Raw genomic sequence first — 17,275 nt, forward strand, 5'->3', positions numbered from 1 at the left:
GGACATCTATGAAATCGTTTATGGGTTGTGGTTTTTTTTTTTTTTTTTTTTTTTTTTTTGTCCTTCTAGGTGTTGCTAACTGTGAGCTCAGGGTAATGAGAACAAAGTTATTTTTAGGTTGGCATAAGTGTTTTGGTTGCTCTCAACTAAAAGGCCTTATTTAGAGTCTGTATACAACACTATGGAACATTGTGTTTTATACAAAGCTAATTGCTTTCTTTAGTTCTGCCATTATCCATTTTTTTCTAATAAGGCTTTTGCACTAAAGAAATGAAAATAGAGTTGCATTGTGCTGCTGCTTGAAGAAAAGGCCTTAAAAAAGGAAGATATATTTCAAAAAGGTACTATTCCACTACTCACCCCAGTTTAAAGAAAATTAATACTTTTGCTTTGAAAATTAATGAGTAAGTATATGTTTTCTGCATGGTAAAATAAGTACCCAGGAGACTACAGATGATTTTTATCTTCCTATATATTTGGAAAGACAGCAGATGAAAAAAATTAATATTTCTCCTCAAAGGTATTTGAATATTTATAATAGATATTTATAATTTTTATTATAGCCTTTTGTACACTGGTTGTTAAAAAAAAGCAACATTAACTTCTTATGGAATTTGAATGTAAGAGATTAGTATCTACATTGGAAAAATGTCAGACTATTATTAAGTAGTTGTTCAATGTCTTACTATCAAGTTTCAAGCTCAATTTATCCTGAGAAATGAATACTAAGTCCAATATAAAACCAAACCACTGTCCCCAGATCATTGAACATTTGATAGTATATGGAGATATAGTTCTTAATAGCTAATACAGGCTATGACTGTACTACCCATTCAGACGTGAGAAGGCTTTGATGTACTCTGTGTGGCTTTTTCCTGTGTCTAGTCACACAGGAATGAATACCAAGTCTAGCATAAGACAGAAACTTAGATCTTTATCACACTGAATTCATTTTGTGGCTAGATTGAGCCAAATTTAGGCAAACAAGATTATCCATGAAATAATCTGTACATATGGGAAAATGGAAATATAAGAGATAAAGGGAGTCAGCAAATGTGTTCTTACTATTACTGCTATCTTTCCATCAATTTTATGAGTAGCAACGAATTTTGAAAGACAATTTCTTATGTATTTTTGGAGGTTTTGGTTAGACTTATAACCTAAAAATTATGAAATACACATTTAAGAGACACTCAGCTGGTGAAATGCAAAGTAGCAAATGTGGACTCTTTGTTTGCTGGCACGGACCCTTTCTCTCCCAGGCTATCATACCACTTTAACCAGGTGACATTTTACTGCCTGATTTTTCTCATCCAAGCTGTCAACAGGAAGCTGAAATGGGCTCTTCCGTTAAAAATTATCTACTGCCAAAGATCTCTCAAGATTAATCATTGAAGCAAATATATCCACTGTACAAAATTTTTAGTCTTGTATTACTTGCCAAAGGATGGTTACTCTTTTTGTAGAAGAAACGATTTCATTTCTAACTTCTTACTCAGGCTTGGGCTGATATGTAATCAAGTATGGCAAATGACATTTCATAACCTCTTAGGACTGGAAAAGGAAACAGTCTAGTCTAGTTCAAGGCCTGGCTGGGCAACAAAGCAATCTTAAAGTCAACCTGGAAAACTACTCAAAGCCACTTGTTAAAACAATACATAACAAAAAGGCTATATATAGGATAGTAGGGTAACCATTAATCAACACACGCACAATAAAACACACACACACATACACGTAAATGTATAAATGTAGACGGGCACATATTTAGATATGTGTACATGGTGTGAATGCTATCAGCACATGTTAAGGTCAGAAGGTAATTTTGATGAGTTAGTTGTCTCCTACCACATGGAATTGAGCTCAGGTTGCTATACTGGCCTTCACTTACTGCACAATCAAGTCATATATCATATATATATATATATATGTATATATATATGCATACACAATGCAATACAAATACACATGTATATAACATACATATATATTATATACACATACATATACACATATATATATACATATGTGTGTGTATATATATATATGTGCATGCACACACACACACACACACATATATATATATATATATATGTTCCTCAAAGTTGAAGGATTGTGTGGTACCTGATTGTGTGTGCTGAATATAAATATAAGTATATATATATATATATATATATATATATATATATATATAAAATGTAGTTTTCAGAATTATGCGGATATATATGTTTATATGTAGAAACATATATGTACATGTATAAGATCAAGGATAACATATAAAAGTGTTTTCTAAGATCAAAATGAAAACTAGATCTGCTTTACTGTCTGAAATAAATCCAGAGGAACAAAGGGGTGTTTCATATACATGGTGATCAGTAGCAGATGAAACTAATGGTGATCGTGTTCTAGTTTTGTGAACCTTTTCATTTGTTTTAACTCATTGACTTACACTTCCTTATATAGCACACACTAGTTATGCAACCAGAAAAGAAAACCTCTTGCATATATCAAAATACACACTTGAAGCAGGTAGCAGAGAGGCCCATTTTACCTAGTATTTATATATGTAGGGCTATTTTCTGAGATTGTCATGACAAGGAGATCAGAGTGAGAAATGGTTTAATTTGATGCGTGTAGATAGAGCCCATGGTCTCTATACTCTGATGTCTCCATTTTTGTTGTGTAGTAGAATAAGCAGATTTTAAAAGTGTAACTTTGGCTACTGGCTGTAGAGTTGAAGACATGATGATTATCTCGCACAAGTCAAACCTAACCATAAGAATCTAACTAAATTCAGCTAATATATCTAAATTTCTTGAGGTAAAGGCAAGAAAATATATGTCACAACAGAAAGTCCTGGAAAAATAGACCATAACAAGAATTAGCTTGTAGTGTAAGCAAGAGTCTTACCATTTGAATGACACAAGAATTGCTTCAATATTCAAAAACACATGCATGTAAAGAACTATGTGACAAGGAGTCTGACAGGCTCCCAGCTGTTGCAGAGTAGAAACCCTAGACCACACAGATCTTCAATCTTGGGGATCTGAGTTTCCTCGGCTGATCTCCCTCCAGCCCCCACAGCAACCCCCAGCTAAAAAGCTCAAAGTTAGACAATCCTATTACTTTCTAAAATGAAAAACAGTTGAACCAGTCAGCTTCTGGCCTGAACCATGATAAAAACATGATTATATTTTGTTAAATGCTCTGAAGGTGTAGCAATTTGCTATGTAACTGATAAGAGTGCTCTAGCACATATGTAAGGAACCATTTCTTCAGGGAAGAAAGCATAGTCATGTAGACACATACTCAGTGGTATACAAGTGAACTATAACATTTAAATGGTATGCTTTTAGTTAGATCAGTAAGGAAAATTGGGAATTATCCTCCTGAAAGTCATCTTAGCATTACTTAGAAAACATACTGGCAGAAAATTTCTTTTCACCATTACTGAAGACTGAGTAGTAATGCTAAAAGGGGAACTAATAGTAGTAGTAGTAGTAGTAATGAGTAGTAATGCAATCTAAGCATTTTCTAACAAATAAATTTATAAAGACAATAGCATCAGGCAAGTGTGATGGAACAAACTATAACTCCAGTAATTGGAAGACAGAGGCAAGAGAATCTCATGCTTCAAGGTCAGCTTAACATACAAAACTACACAACTCCTTGAGGAGAAGATTAAACTATTGTTCTAACTCTCAGAGGATGGGAAAGTAGCACAGTGGTATAGTTCTTGCAGAGCATGTGCAAGATCTTAGATTCAATACCCACTACTGTCAAAGCTACATATATAGAGAGAATGGGCTATAACCAGGGAAATGCATAGGTAAAATAACTTCCTTATGCCGAAAGCTGAAGGAAAGGAAAGGAAGACAGCATTGTGAGTATAGTATTGAAAATGTGCCCTAAAGAATGCATTCTCTCTCCCTCTCCCTCTCCCTCTCCCTCTCCCTCTCCCTCTCCCTCTCCCTCTCCCTCTCCCTCTCCCTCTCCCTCTCCCTCTCCCTCTCCCTCTCTCTCAAATAAAATGCATTGTTGGAGGTGTGTCCATGTGTTGATGTTGGGTGTGCTTGTGGTGTGTGTGTGTGTGTGTGTGTGTGTGTGTACTCAGAGCTTATAATCTATACCAGGTTCACAAGCTGAGTGGCTTCCTTGATAGATCATGTGACCCAATTACAGTATAAAGGAGATAACGAGGTAGCTATTTAATCTGTCCTTCATTGATGTCTTCAGTGTGCAAAGAGATGACAAACTATGTTCTATCTCAATATCATTTTGGAATATTAGTGGGGAAGATCCTACTATCAAAGAAGAAGTAAAAAGACCAGCTTCATAAGTTAACTCCACCAAATCATACCTGGAGCTGCTGAGCAGATAGCCTCCCTTGCAATTTAGCTGCTGCTGAAGTTGGAAATACTGTGGGTTTTGTGGGATCTGGTCTCTAGTAGCAACTGTGACCATTATTTTTCTCCTTTATTGTATTTCCTTTTAAACTATGCTTGAGATCTTTGTTGTAGAGGAATACCCTGTGGCACCAGCCTGGTGTGTGGAGACTTCAGTGAGAGTCAATGCTTGAAAGGCAGTAGTATAACTGTGATGAATCACAATGACAAGGCTGAGTTGCAGCTAAATTGTGAATGAAGAAGTGAGTTCAAACTACCTTCCTTTGACAGTTAAAAGAGGAGATTAGTGGCTACCTGAGGATTTAGATCATGATCTTTTTTGCTTCTAAGAATGGCCACACACACTGTGTGCCACTACCCTAACATCAAACATTCAAGGCCTGCGTTTGCTCTGTCCAAAATAAATATCATCGGCTGTCAAGTGCACATGTTATTAGCAACAGGCTGCTTTTGTTGATCATTCATGAAGGTGGGGAATTTGGCATTAATCCATGTTTGAGCAACGTATGAGTCAGATGAAAGAGTTTTGCCTAGGTATGCAGAAGAAAGACCAGTGTAAATACAGCCATGCAGTTAACAAAGCAACACAGTTATTATAGCCCTCCCATAGTGCATATCTACAAACTCACCAAGGACAGCTTTAGATAGACTTTTCCTTGTCACCACTTGTATCTTCCTGAAACATTCTAGTGTATAAAAACTCAGGGTTAAAGCCAATTCATAATGGGAACCCAAGATAAAGAAATTGAAGTCATACTGAGTAGTTTATTTTTGGAGTGAAAGGAAGAAATGCCTATGGCTACTTTTGTGCATTTTCCAAGGAGACTCTAATTAACAGGACTGACAAGACTCATATAACTTGAAGAAGAGAAGCATCAGAATTGTACCTTTGGAAAAGAGAAAGAAAAAATATCACTGAAGCACAGTGGATCTTTCAAAGATATACTTTGTGTTCCGTGTCCACTTCATCCTTATTCCCAGTATCTCCTGTCAGCCGAATACAGTGTGAAGGAAATTCTGTGTTTTATTCAATACCAAAGGTGGAGCACTTTTCTTTTCATATTTTACTGATTTTTTTTTTTTGGGGGGGGGGTTCTTTCTGCCCAATAAATGGAAGGGAATTTGCTGTTCTAGTGTTAACTATCTCGCTGATAGAATATTTTGGAGTTAAGAAAAAGTAATATAAACTGGGCGGTGGTGGCGCACTCCTTTAATCCCAGCACTTGGGAGGCAGAGGCAGGCAGATTTCTGGGTTCGAGGACAGCCTGGTCTACAGAGTGAGTTCGAGGACAGCCAGGGCTACACAGAAAAACCCTGTCTTGAAAAAAACAAAAACAAAAACAAAAAAAAAAGGTAATATAATGGGAAGTGATGTTACACTAATTATACGATGTTCACTGAATCATACTGAGCACAATGTTTCCAATGATGCTTAGAGAAAAACAGAGCTCAGCTTTGCAGCTTGCTTGGGCAGGAGAACTGGAATAAGAAGCTTCTAGTCTTAAGAGCTTGCAGACATTCCAAGTAACAGAGCGCAAATGTCTTTGGAATCGTCCTAGTGCTTCAGTAAGGCATCTGGTCCTATTTCTGAGATTTGGACCTGGGGAACTTCTCAGTCCCGTTGTAAGCCAGGCCCTGCCCTTTAATATTGCTAGCCACTGTTTTTGATAGATTTTGGAAATCTTGCCCCCAATACATCCATTGACCTTATGACAATATCTAGCTTCCCTGCTGACTTTGATATTAATAAAGATTAATAAAGGATTAAAAAGGAGAAACAAACAAAAACCTAGACATTATGCATATAAGTAATATATGCATATGATCTATCTATGTGTTAGAGAGGAGTAGAGTAAGAGAGAAGAGAAAAGACAAAGAAAGTAGTAGCTGACATGATTGTGGTTTTGGTGGAATAGACATTCAGCTAAAAGTTGGCACTTTTTCCCTTAAAGTGAAATCATTTCTGTTCTGAGAAATCTTGACATTTTCTATCAGGCCTGGACTAACTGGATGAAACTGATGCAAGTGGCATAAAGCACCCACCTTCCTTTAAAATCAATTAATAATGTGTTACCTATATCTAAACAACTGCAAAACGCCATCAAGATTTGTGTTTGACAAAGCTAGTATGCATTGCAGGCCAGTCAAGTTGATACATATGCCCAAACATCGACATCTCCCTATTAAGAGAAGACATTATTTTCACAACTCTTGCATTTCTGTGAATGGGGCTTTCCAATTTAGTCCAGACATGGAAGCGGCCCTTTGAACACCGATTTCTCTTCAATTCTTTCCTTTGAGAGGATTGATTGATAGAAGTGACTTTCAACTTCCTTTTTTTAAATGGATACCTCTGGGATTTCTGAAAGATGCCCACTACCCATCAGAAAACTGCATTTATAAATTTTCCTTTAATATGTTTTTGTTTTTGTTATTGCTGTTTTACTGCAGTTAATTAGTTAATCAATGAAGTTTTGAGGCAAGGCTCACAAGGTAATTCAGGATAACCTGGGACTGACAATATAGTTCAGATTGGCCATGAACTTTTGCCAATTCTCCTAACTTAGCCTACGATATTCTAGAGTCACTCATCAGCATGTCGAAACCTTGCATCCTTATACATTAGCTCATAATTGTTTTTCAAAATTAAAATCTTCAACTGTTAGATTTCTCCACTTGATTTTGAGGTTTTCTTCTCTCACTGTGACACAAATGAGATTTCATTTGGAGATAAGCAAGCCAGATAAAAGCAAAGCTTAAGCTACACAATTTCTTGTGTATTATGGCAGAAAAGACATTTAAAAGAAGGCTTTTTCAAAATGGTGTCTTATTCCTATGACACACAGAACATTTTCATAATCATTTCTGTGAAAAAGAAAGAAGTTATTTAATGTAACACATGGGAACAAATAAAATTAAGGAAGATTAAAAATAAAAGAAAATATACAGCTATACCTGAACCATAAACTCACAAGAGACCATCCATTGACTATTATACTGTAAGAACTTCAGAAATACCACTATTAATAAATTTTTGTAATTTTGCATTAATTTAATTATTATTAAATAGATAAAATAGAATCTGGCAGCTTTTTTTTTTTTTTTTTTTTTGGTTTTTCGAGACAGGGTTTCTCTGTATAGCCCTGGCTGTCCTGGAACTCACTTTGTAGACCAGGCTGGCCNAACTCACTTTGTAGACCAGGCTGGCCTCGAACTCAGAAATCTGCCTGCCTCTGCCTCCCGAGTGCTGGGATTAAAGGCGTGCGCCACCACGCCCGGCCAAATGGCAGCTTTTTAAAGTGAATTTGTAAATAAATGCCTAGAAGGAAGGACTGTCTGGAATGAGGACCGTCTGGAATGAGAATACATGCAAAGACACAGGCACGTGTATCTCAGCAAAAGCTGGTGGCATTTTCATCTAGAAAAAACAATGTTTAATTTTGGCACATCTACATTTCATTTGTGTTAAAGTCAGGTTAAAGGACAGTCAGTGTGCATATCCCTCTAATATTTAGGTCAAGAAGACAGGCTTTTGCATTGCACTGTACATAAATTCTCTAATTTGTTTCATGTGAATACTCACAATTGGTAATAGTAATTGCCATGGGAAGCTAATTTTTGTTGGATTTTGTTTGTTTGTTTGTTTGTTTGTATGTTTTTAGTATTTTGGACTTTATGAGATTTCTTTCAGAAGAAAAAAAATGGTAGCTTACACGTACTTATTTCTTGTAGTTACAGAGGCTGAGGAGACCAAAGTGTAGGTTCCCAAACATTGCTTCTATGTCTGATGAAGGGAGCTCTTTTTCCAAGATGGCAACTTTTTTTGCTGTGTTCCTGCAAGGTGGATGGGACAAAAGCTGCATTCTTACATGGCAGCAGTAGATTCTGAAGGGCCAGTCAGTTTGCTGCAGCATCGTTTATAGGGAAATTAATTCCACTCAAAAAAAAAACCACAACAACATCCCTAACAGTGAGCCAGAAGGCCTTACCTCTTAATAACGCAACCAGTGGAAATTATGCTTTTAATGTACACACTTGAAGGGGCATGGGCTTACAGGTCAAATACCTAGAATATAATTCTATTGTGTGGATTAAGAAGGCCAAGTCCAGATATTCGTGGTAAAGTTTAGTCCAATGGGATATATGTTTATCGTGAACTATGTATCAGAAATATTAGTACATTGTTATAAAGGCTCATGTAAAATACAAATGGGTTTTCCATCTTAAAATTACTGTCATTACTTCAACTCATTAAGCACAGCGTGTGATGCTAATACATGTATGAATACAAGGTCATTCCCTGAGACATAAGTAACTACTCAGTGGTCACACGATCAAAGCCAATTGACCTCCCCATTCCCTTGACAACTATCAATGTCCATAGCTCAGCTCTTCAGCCATGGGTGGGGACTTGATAGCTTCTATCCCATCCATACTAGAATCTTTACTAGTTTTAGTCTTCTCCAGGTCTTATGAAGAAAAACCACAGCTGCTCTGAGATCATTTGTGCAACAGCAGTGTCAAGTCCATAAAACAGGATTCTTAGCACTCCTTTGTAATCCTTCACCTATCTTCCTTATCCTAATGTGCTCTGAATCTACAGGAAGCACACTGGGATACATATTTCCCCTAGACGGCTGAGAAATCTCAGTCCCTTATTTTCAGCACTTTAAAGAGTTATGCATCTCACGACCCACTGTAATATGAACTTTCTCCCAGCAGGGTTGAGAACAGGACAACGTTTTGACATAAACAATAATATGTAGCAGTTTGGCTATATGACACCTTAGCAAATCAAGAAAATTAGATTCCTCCACAAAGCCCATGACCTCTACAAACATGGGTTCTCATGATGATTAAAATATTAGGAATAGAGCAATCCTCAAATCTCATGAAGAAAGTTGATTGTTACCCTCATAAAGAGTCTCAGCTATATTGCAATAGTGGGCACAGCATTCCAGGCACTTTAGTATTACAGCTTGAAGCCTGGAACTTCTGTTTCAGTGTTATGTCCCCACAAACCCCAGAAACATCCATAGGACCTTACAGCTCAATTGACGACTTCCTGGACAGTTGTTGCAACTCAACAGAGTATTTTCTGGACGTTTGCAGATTGATATATTTGTGTCTTTCATCTAAAGCTTAGTATCTTCTTCATAGGATCTTATCATCTAATAAGATTGACAGCCAAATGTAATGGTGGGGAATGATGTTTCCCTAACCAATAAGTCAGAGGAAAGTAATATATATCTGGCACTGCGAAACTCATTTAATAACTAATGTCTTCCTAGTGCAACTTTGCTCATTTTTATAGGCTACCTCTGTTCTGTTTTTAATTATTTGACAGGCTAGTGTGTCTTAGTAAGGCTTTTTGTATATCCTTACTTTAGACCGTCCTGCAGACTGTCCTTACCCCAAAACCACTTAGCCTTCTGCTTCCAGAATTCATTCCTGTCCTTTCACAATGCATTCTTCCATGACCCCCTTCTGTATCTGTTTCCTGAGGTGCAAGAGCATATGTATCCATACAGCTTTTTCAAACACACTTGATTTTGGTAAACCTTGTTATTGCTCTTCCTTTCTTTAGCCCCCTCACTCACACACAGCTTATGCTTCTTCTCTTAGGCCTTCAGTAGTCCCACCCTCTCCCTTTCCATTTCCCCTTTATTCTATATTCTTCCTCTTTCTTCTTCCCACTTTTGTACAACATGTTGACAGTTAGCATTTAATTTATTTGGAGTCATCTGTTTAAAAAATTCTAAGTAGAATTCAACCTTATTCTGTGTTTCTTTGAGCTCTCACTTCCATTCCCCTTTGCTGGGAAGCCACAAGAGAAGGTCTGCACCAGGCTGTGTTATACTAGTGACTTTACAGTGGTGAATAGGAAAGAGAATGCCTTTAAAATGCTCATCTGGTAAGAAAACAAACAAGCTGCTCTTAGACTTTAAAACATGAATGTTGGGAAATACTGAGGTTAATAAGGGAGGAAGTTAGAAAGGGGGCTCTGCAGAAAGGTTACAAAAACAGTACACTCATACAAGCATCTTTTGGCAAGCAGCCTGTGGAAGCATTTAGAGTAGACAAAAGTTTAGAGTTACTTGAAAAGATAAAGGGGCAGAGAAGATGTTCAGAGAGCAGAATGAAGTAATTAGAGCTGGGGAAATGCGAGATGAGCTCAGGCTCTTGTTTGGGGATAAGAAAAGAAGGGAAGCTTGGAAAAGTACAGTTTATGGTGTTCACATGACCAGTCTCCATGGCCTCCCCAGTTCATCTTCCAGGTTCATTCACATTCTCACGATTTCGTCCAACCACTTGGCTGATTTCAAAAGAAATGACACATATTTCACTGAACTCCCAGTACACTCATATTAAAGATATTCTCTTAATAATAACTGTTTTCGTTTTTCTTGGAAGGATTACAGCTACATAAAGCAGCCAATTACTCTATCTGATAATGGTCAAGATTGACCAGTGGGTAAACATGCTGAACCACAACAGAGTTAACATTTTGCCTCATATTTCTTTGTTATACAAATTATAGCATACTTTCCAAAGCTTTGTTTAGACTGAGTGATACTAATGAGACCTGATTGATAGAGGCCTAGAAAGTATTATAAACTTATCTGACTCTTCACTTAATGCAATGTTTATTAGGTTTATACAATAAAAAGCATGAATTTACATGATATAAATGTGGAATTTGAGACATTTCTCTGAAAGTTTGAGCTAAGTGGACTTCTCAAGTATTAGGATGGAGTGAGTTTCTCAATCACTTTATAACATAAACCCTAAACAGGGTATATAATATGAAAGTGAAGTTATTTCAAAGGATTTCTAAACCAGTAATTTTCATCTAGGGTTCATTGTTCTCACAAAATATATTTAAATACTAGAAACAATTTTAATTTTCTTAACTAGTGTGTTGGGTAGGTAGATATGTTCAATGGAGGAAAGTTGGGGGTACTGTTAAACATGGAATTCATGCCAGGGAAAACCCTCACTGCTAAGTGTTATCTAATCTAAAATGTCAATAGTGCTGAGCCTGAAAAAACCTATTAAACCTCCCACTTATCTTGGGTGAAGATATTTCTTTCTAATTATGGTGACAGAACTACTAAAATTGGCTTCATAAACCTGTCATCAGGAAGTCCTCTGTTACTTTGTGTTCATGTGGCCTTGATAGTGATCACGATGACTATGTCTTTTTCTTTTACTGTATTTGAACATAAATGACAAACATTAGTGTGTTATTTCATGAGGGCATGTAAGAGATCTTTCCATAAACTTCTTCCATGCTCCATATATTTCATGTATGCGCAGAGGCATGTTTACAAATATTAATAAATAAAAAATAATTTAATAATAATGATTTTTAAATGAATTATTGTTTCTCTAACTCTACATATATTATTCTAGATAAGGACTATAAGGCCAATTGTAGAAAATATTATCAGTATATATTACAGATATATTTTACAAACACGATACCCTTACCAAGTTGAGCTAGGTAAAGAGCAGTGTTTAGTGTCATTCACCCCTTAGGTAATGTGTGTGTGTGTGTGTGTGTGTGTGTGTGTGTGTGTGTGTGTGTGTGTGTTCATACTATACAGGCTGCAAGAACCTTAACATATGAACTTAAGGCAGGTCAGACATAAGAGTTTCTTTCAAAATTGGTGTTTTCCGGTAATTATAGTGTTTATTAACCTTGAGATGTGCTCAATTGCCCTTTATTTGAAGGTAATAATCAACAACATTTTACCTTTAAAGGTGCCATATATTTTATTAGTTATTTAGTTAACCAAGCACAAGTGCATTTCAATAATGTGCATGTAAAATTTTACTGTTACTTGCTTGCAACTGTGTTTCCTGGAGGTTCCACATACCTGGCCCTGATTTCTTTCCACCACATTTCTGATGAATAATAATTGTCTATCTTTTTTTCTATCTCACTGGAAGCAAGGCCAATATTTTCTTATCTGCCCTCTGATGTTTATGTATATTTGATATGCATCTGCCTGTCTCTATCACAAAAGTCATCATATCTCAACAAATATATTCTTTGCTTAAAAATCATATCGCCAAATAACATTAATAAACACATTCTGATATATGGCTTAGGCTCTGTGTTTTGTTTATTTAAGGCCATAATGTGCCCTGTATTAAAAAAACACATTCAGCCTTAGAAACTGACAGAATAAAATAGTTTTACCACTTGATAAGACAATTATCCCAATGTTCTTTCCCATCAGGAAGGGTTGTAGGCACTTAATCATTAGGATGTTATTTTATATGTTTTCTTTCTTTCTCCTCATTTTTAAGTGTTCTCATTCTCCTGACTTGGGCCTAAACTTGCTTCTTGATCTAAGAATGTTTATATGACATGCAACAAAAAATTCTTTCTGTGATTCAACAATACTTCACACAACACTGTCTCAGTGTCAGTGTGTGGCCATGACATGAGAAGAAAGAAGAGCTGTTCATGGTGGGCTGCCTGCCTACTTCCCCTGAATTCAGTGTCCTGCCCCTGTCTTCAGAGTAGGGCGCTGCCTAGGATGTCAGGGGCACCATGCTCTTGAGAGTAAGGGGGAATTTATACCTGTTGCCATGAGAAACGAAGGCCACATATAGGATACTGACACTCGACAAAAGCATGCCTTCTTTCTCTCACCAGCCCACATGCTCCTTCTCTCCCAGTTCCTTCCCAAAATGTGAAGCCTACCAGCTTCACTGGACAATCCTTCCTTAAAGCGTTGACAGAATTAAATTAAATGTAATGTGGACAACTCCGCTCCATTTTTTTCTAAAACATGTATTTATGGTATTTGCCAACCTTTACAGTGAAGGAGGAATTTAATCATAACACCCAAAGAAATAAAATTTGCAAATTACCATAGAATGTGTTTATTGTATTTGGGGCCAAGACAAAGATTATACAACTACAAACGTTGCCTAAAAGTATTTCCCTCCTTTGAGGATTCAGCTAAATTTAGAAAAGAATCTGTTCTCATGTTTTTATTTAAACAAAATATTGAGCTTTCAAAAATGCATCTTAGCAGACACATACACGGTGATGTATTTTGTATTTTATAACACTCTTCTCTGATTATCATATCATGTACATCGATGGATGCAGTTGACTGCAGTTTGAATGAGTTACAGTTAATGCTGAACAAGGGCTGTATTCTATTTCTACCCATACTGGTAATCATCAGCCTCTTCTCTCTGAGTTATCAGTGACCTTGTGCTTTTTCTCCAACAGATCCTGTTGGAAATTTCCTGTTAATTCATGTGGTGACTGCTTTGTAACCATGGTATTTCTCCAAAACAAGAGGGAAGAAACCTCTGTTTCCTCTTCACCATTGAAGAGAAATGATGAATAGAAATTCTTTTAGTGAGGCCTTTCCTTTGTGAACTTTAGAAACTTCTCTAATCATTTCTGTAACAGGTTTTGCAACCTCAGGGATCTGAGAGAAGATAACAATCCTGAAAATAGTGGGGAACACTGGCCTCCCTTTGACAACACGAGCTGCCAATGTAGATTCCATGAGTGTGAGGACAGGAGGAAGCTTCTTATCACAGAAACGAGTGGGAGAGACTTGCGTGTGGAAGCGAACAGCAGTGGTGATTCTTGGCTGAAAGATAATGATGACGGTAACAGGATGCCATGCTGTTCTCTGAGAGACAACGTGAATATTCTCAAGAAGGAGAAAAGAATACATAAAACACCACAGCTGCTAACACTGCAAGCAAAATATATTAATTCAGAATCAGAGAGGCAGCCTGCCCTCCGTGCCCCCCACACCCTTGCTGCTTCAAAGAACAATGTGAAAAAAGGAAAGGCCAGTTAAAACTACCCTTCTTGTCTTTCTCTTCTGTAACAAATGACAAGAAAGCAGAAAGGAAGAGAACAACTCCTGCCTTTTTCCTTGGTATGGAAGAAGACGCAAGAGTTTACAAACCAGCTGACAAGAGTATAAACAGAAAAGATCAAGTGAAAAAAAATATGGAAGTCTGCGGGCTTTGAGGGCTATAAGATATTGTGCAGGGGTGCAGGCATGCAGATTGGCTTTGAAAGTCACAGGATGAGAATGACACTAGTTCCAAGCCAGTGAGAGCCAGCAGGAAATGTATGAAGGATGTGGGTTTGTCTTAGTTAGGAGGGAGGGAAGACACATGAGCATTTCGTTCAGTTGACTGATTCTAAATAAGCCACTCACACATGAGGCATCGTCCTCAGGTCTGCTTCCTACGTCTAGGTCAGCCATGACCAGGAGAGGACCATCAATCACTCCTACTCACAAAATGGAGTGAGTGTGATTGATTGCTTAGGACTGAATTAGCCCTGCCTGATTCATGGGAACCTTAATGGAATCTGGAGGCCCTGAACTGGAAACTTAGGTTTTGGCCTGGAAATGGACCCCAAACCTTGGGGCTAACTCCAGGTGTGCCCTAGTCAATCCAAACCCTCAGCTGTGAGGAGGAGGAGGCATGGGAGAGCTGCAGATTGCCACTGCAATTGTTTTTTTATCATTTTAACACTTGAAGGTTTTCTTTCTAAAAATCATGAGAATGATAAGGCATCTTGTTTCTGTAGGAGATCAAACTCCACTACCGCTTTCATGAGGAATATGCTTACTTATCTTGCTCAGATCAGTTCCATGCACAGAGATACAATAGAAACGACTTTTCAGTAAGTATACATGGATGGGCAATGAAATGTCCAACACTTACCTAACTTCACTCAAGCATTGTATAGTCATTGACAGGAGGCTGACTTAGTTACTTTTCCCTTGAGGTGATAAAATATCCTAAGATAAGTAACTGAACAGGCAGTTAGTTTGCCTCATGGTCCTAGGGGTCCAGTCCATCCTGATAGGAAAGTCCTGTTGGAAGGAGTTTTAGGCAGCCAATCACATTGCATTCGCAATGAAGAAGCTCGGGGAAATGGACACTGTGCCCCAACTTCTTTGCCCTTGGTTTGCCCAAGATGCCACCCAGGGAATGCTGCTACTCAGTTAGAGTGGTTTTTCCCAAGGTTGTCTTTCACAGATCTTTCTCCAGACCTGTAAGGTAACAATGTTACAACACATAGCTGCTATAAACGGGACTATTGTGAATATGTTGTTTCAAGACTATGAGATCAACTTTGAGAGACCATGTTTATTTTAAAATGAACCTTTGTCCTTCCTACACTCAAATTGTCCTATACTGTATAAGACTGTGTGGAAGAAAAAGATGGCAGAGAGTTCAGGGCTTTCTTTATACCCCTTGAAAAAAGCCTTTGCCTCCTTCACTATATATAGAAACCATGAGGGTTCAGTATTTTTATATGCTAGCAGTTTTAGTTTCTGTCGTTTGTTTGTTTGTTGGAGAGACAGGGTTTCTGTGCCATATGTTTGTTTCTCTGAGAGACAGGCTGGCTGTACTAAAACTCACTTTGTAGACCAGGCTATCCTCAAACTTACAGAGATTACCTGCCTCTGCCTCTCAAAGGCTGGGATTAAAGGCGTGTGGCACCATTTCCCTATTATAGTAATTATTTAGTCTCAACTGGGGTTTCTACCCTATCTTTCATTATTCAATTCCCATATAAAAATAAAAAAAAAAAACACTGAATATTATGATAAGCCTTTAAAGCACTAGAGCAAGGCAGAATCTACCCTCTATGCTATTATGTCTACCTCCTGTCAGTAACTCCATTATAACTTGTCACATTACATCTGGACTGCTCTTAACTCCAATTGGCTAGCTAACCTTCATGGCCATATGTTTAGGATTCATCTACCCCAAGGCATGTTCTTTGATCTCCATCTTCTTTCTCCCTGCCTCTTCATGGTCTTTCTCTGATCCTAAGCCCAGGAACCTACTTCTCTTTGCTCAGAGGTGGGCATTTCCAATCAATAGTTTGCAAATAAGGAGCAAATTCACATAGCATTACCTGTGTATGTGAGGATCTTCTCATCCCTAAGGAAAAACAGTGCCAGTATTTAACATTACAATAGATAGCAACAAACCAAACCTCAACAGTGCCTGGCTTAGTTTTCAAGTCAATGTCCTATTGCTGTGAAGAGGCACCATGGCCAGGGCAACTCTTTAAAGGAAAACATTTCAATCAGGATGCCTTTCAGCTCAGTTTAGTCCATTATCACCATGGGAGGAGGTACTGTAGCATGCAGACAGGCATAGTCCTGGAGAACTGACAGTTCTACATCTGGATCAGCAGGCAGCAGAAAGATAGTGAGCCATCTGGGCCTGGCTTTTGCTTTTGAACCCTCAAAGATCACCCCCAGTGAAGCATTTCCTCCAATAAGGCCACACCAACTGTCACCAGGCCACATGTGCTAATCCTTTCAACTAATATTGCTCCCTGTGAGCCTATTGGGGCCACTTTTCTTAAGACATTTCTAACTTGGCACTAATGGGTGATGTACTTTTCATCTAGACAACGGCAACCAGAACCACATGCTGCCATAGTCAGTTTCTTGTTTCAAAATCACTGAGTCCAATATTTGCAAACAAATGTAAGTACGAACCTGAACACTAGGAAGGAAATTTAAATTTAATGGATAGTATTTTATGCTTGAAATTATTTTATTCAAGTCAAACGTTTAAATTTTTTTGTTTGTTTATTTGCTTTTTTCTTTTTTTTCTTCTCTTCCTCCTCCTCCTCCTCCTCTTCCTCCTCTTCCTTCTTTTTCCTCTTCTTTTTTTAGACAGGGCTTCTCTGTGTAGCCCTAGCAGTCCTAAAATTCTGTAGGTCAGCCTGGCCTTGAAATCAGAGATCCACCTGTATGTACCTTCCAAGTGTTGGGATTAAGACATGCACCACCGGAGAAGGGCCACAGGCCTCATCCAGCTGGATCAGCTCC

Source organism: Mus caroli, chromosome 2 (genome assembly GCF_900094665.2).
Source record: "Mus caroli chromosome 2, CAROLI_EIJ_v1.1, whole genome shotgun sequence".
Taxonomy (NCBI): Eukaryota; Metazoa; Chordata; class Mammalia; order Rodentia; family Muridae; genus Mus; species Mus caroli.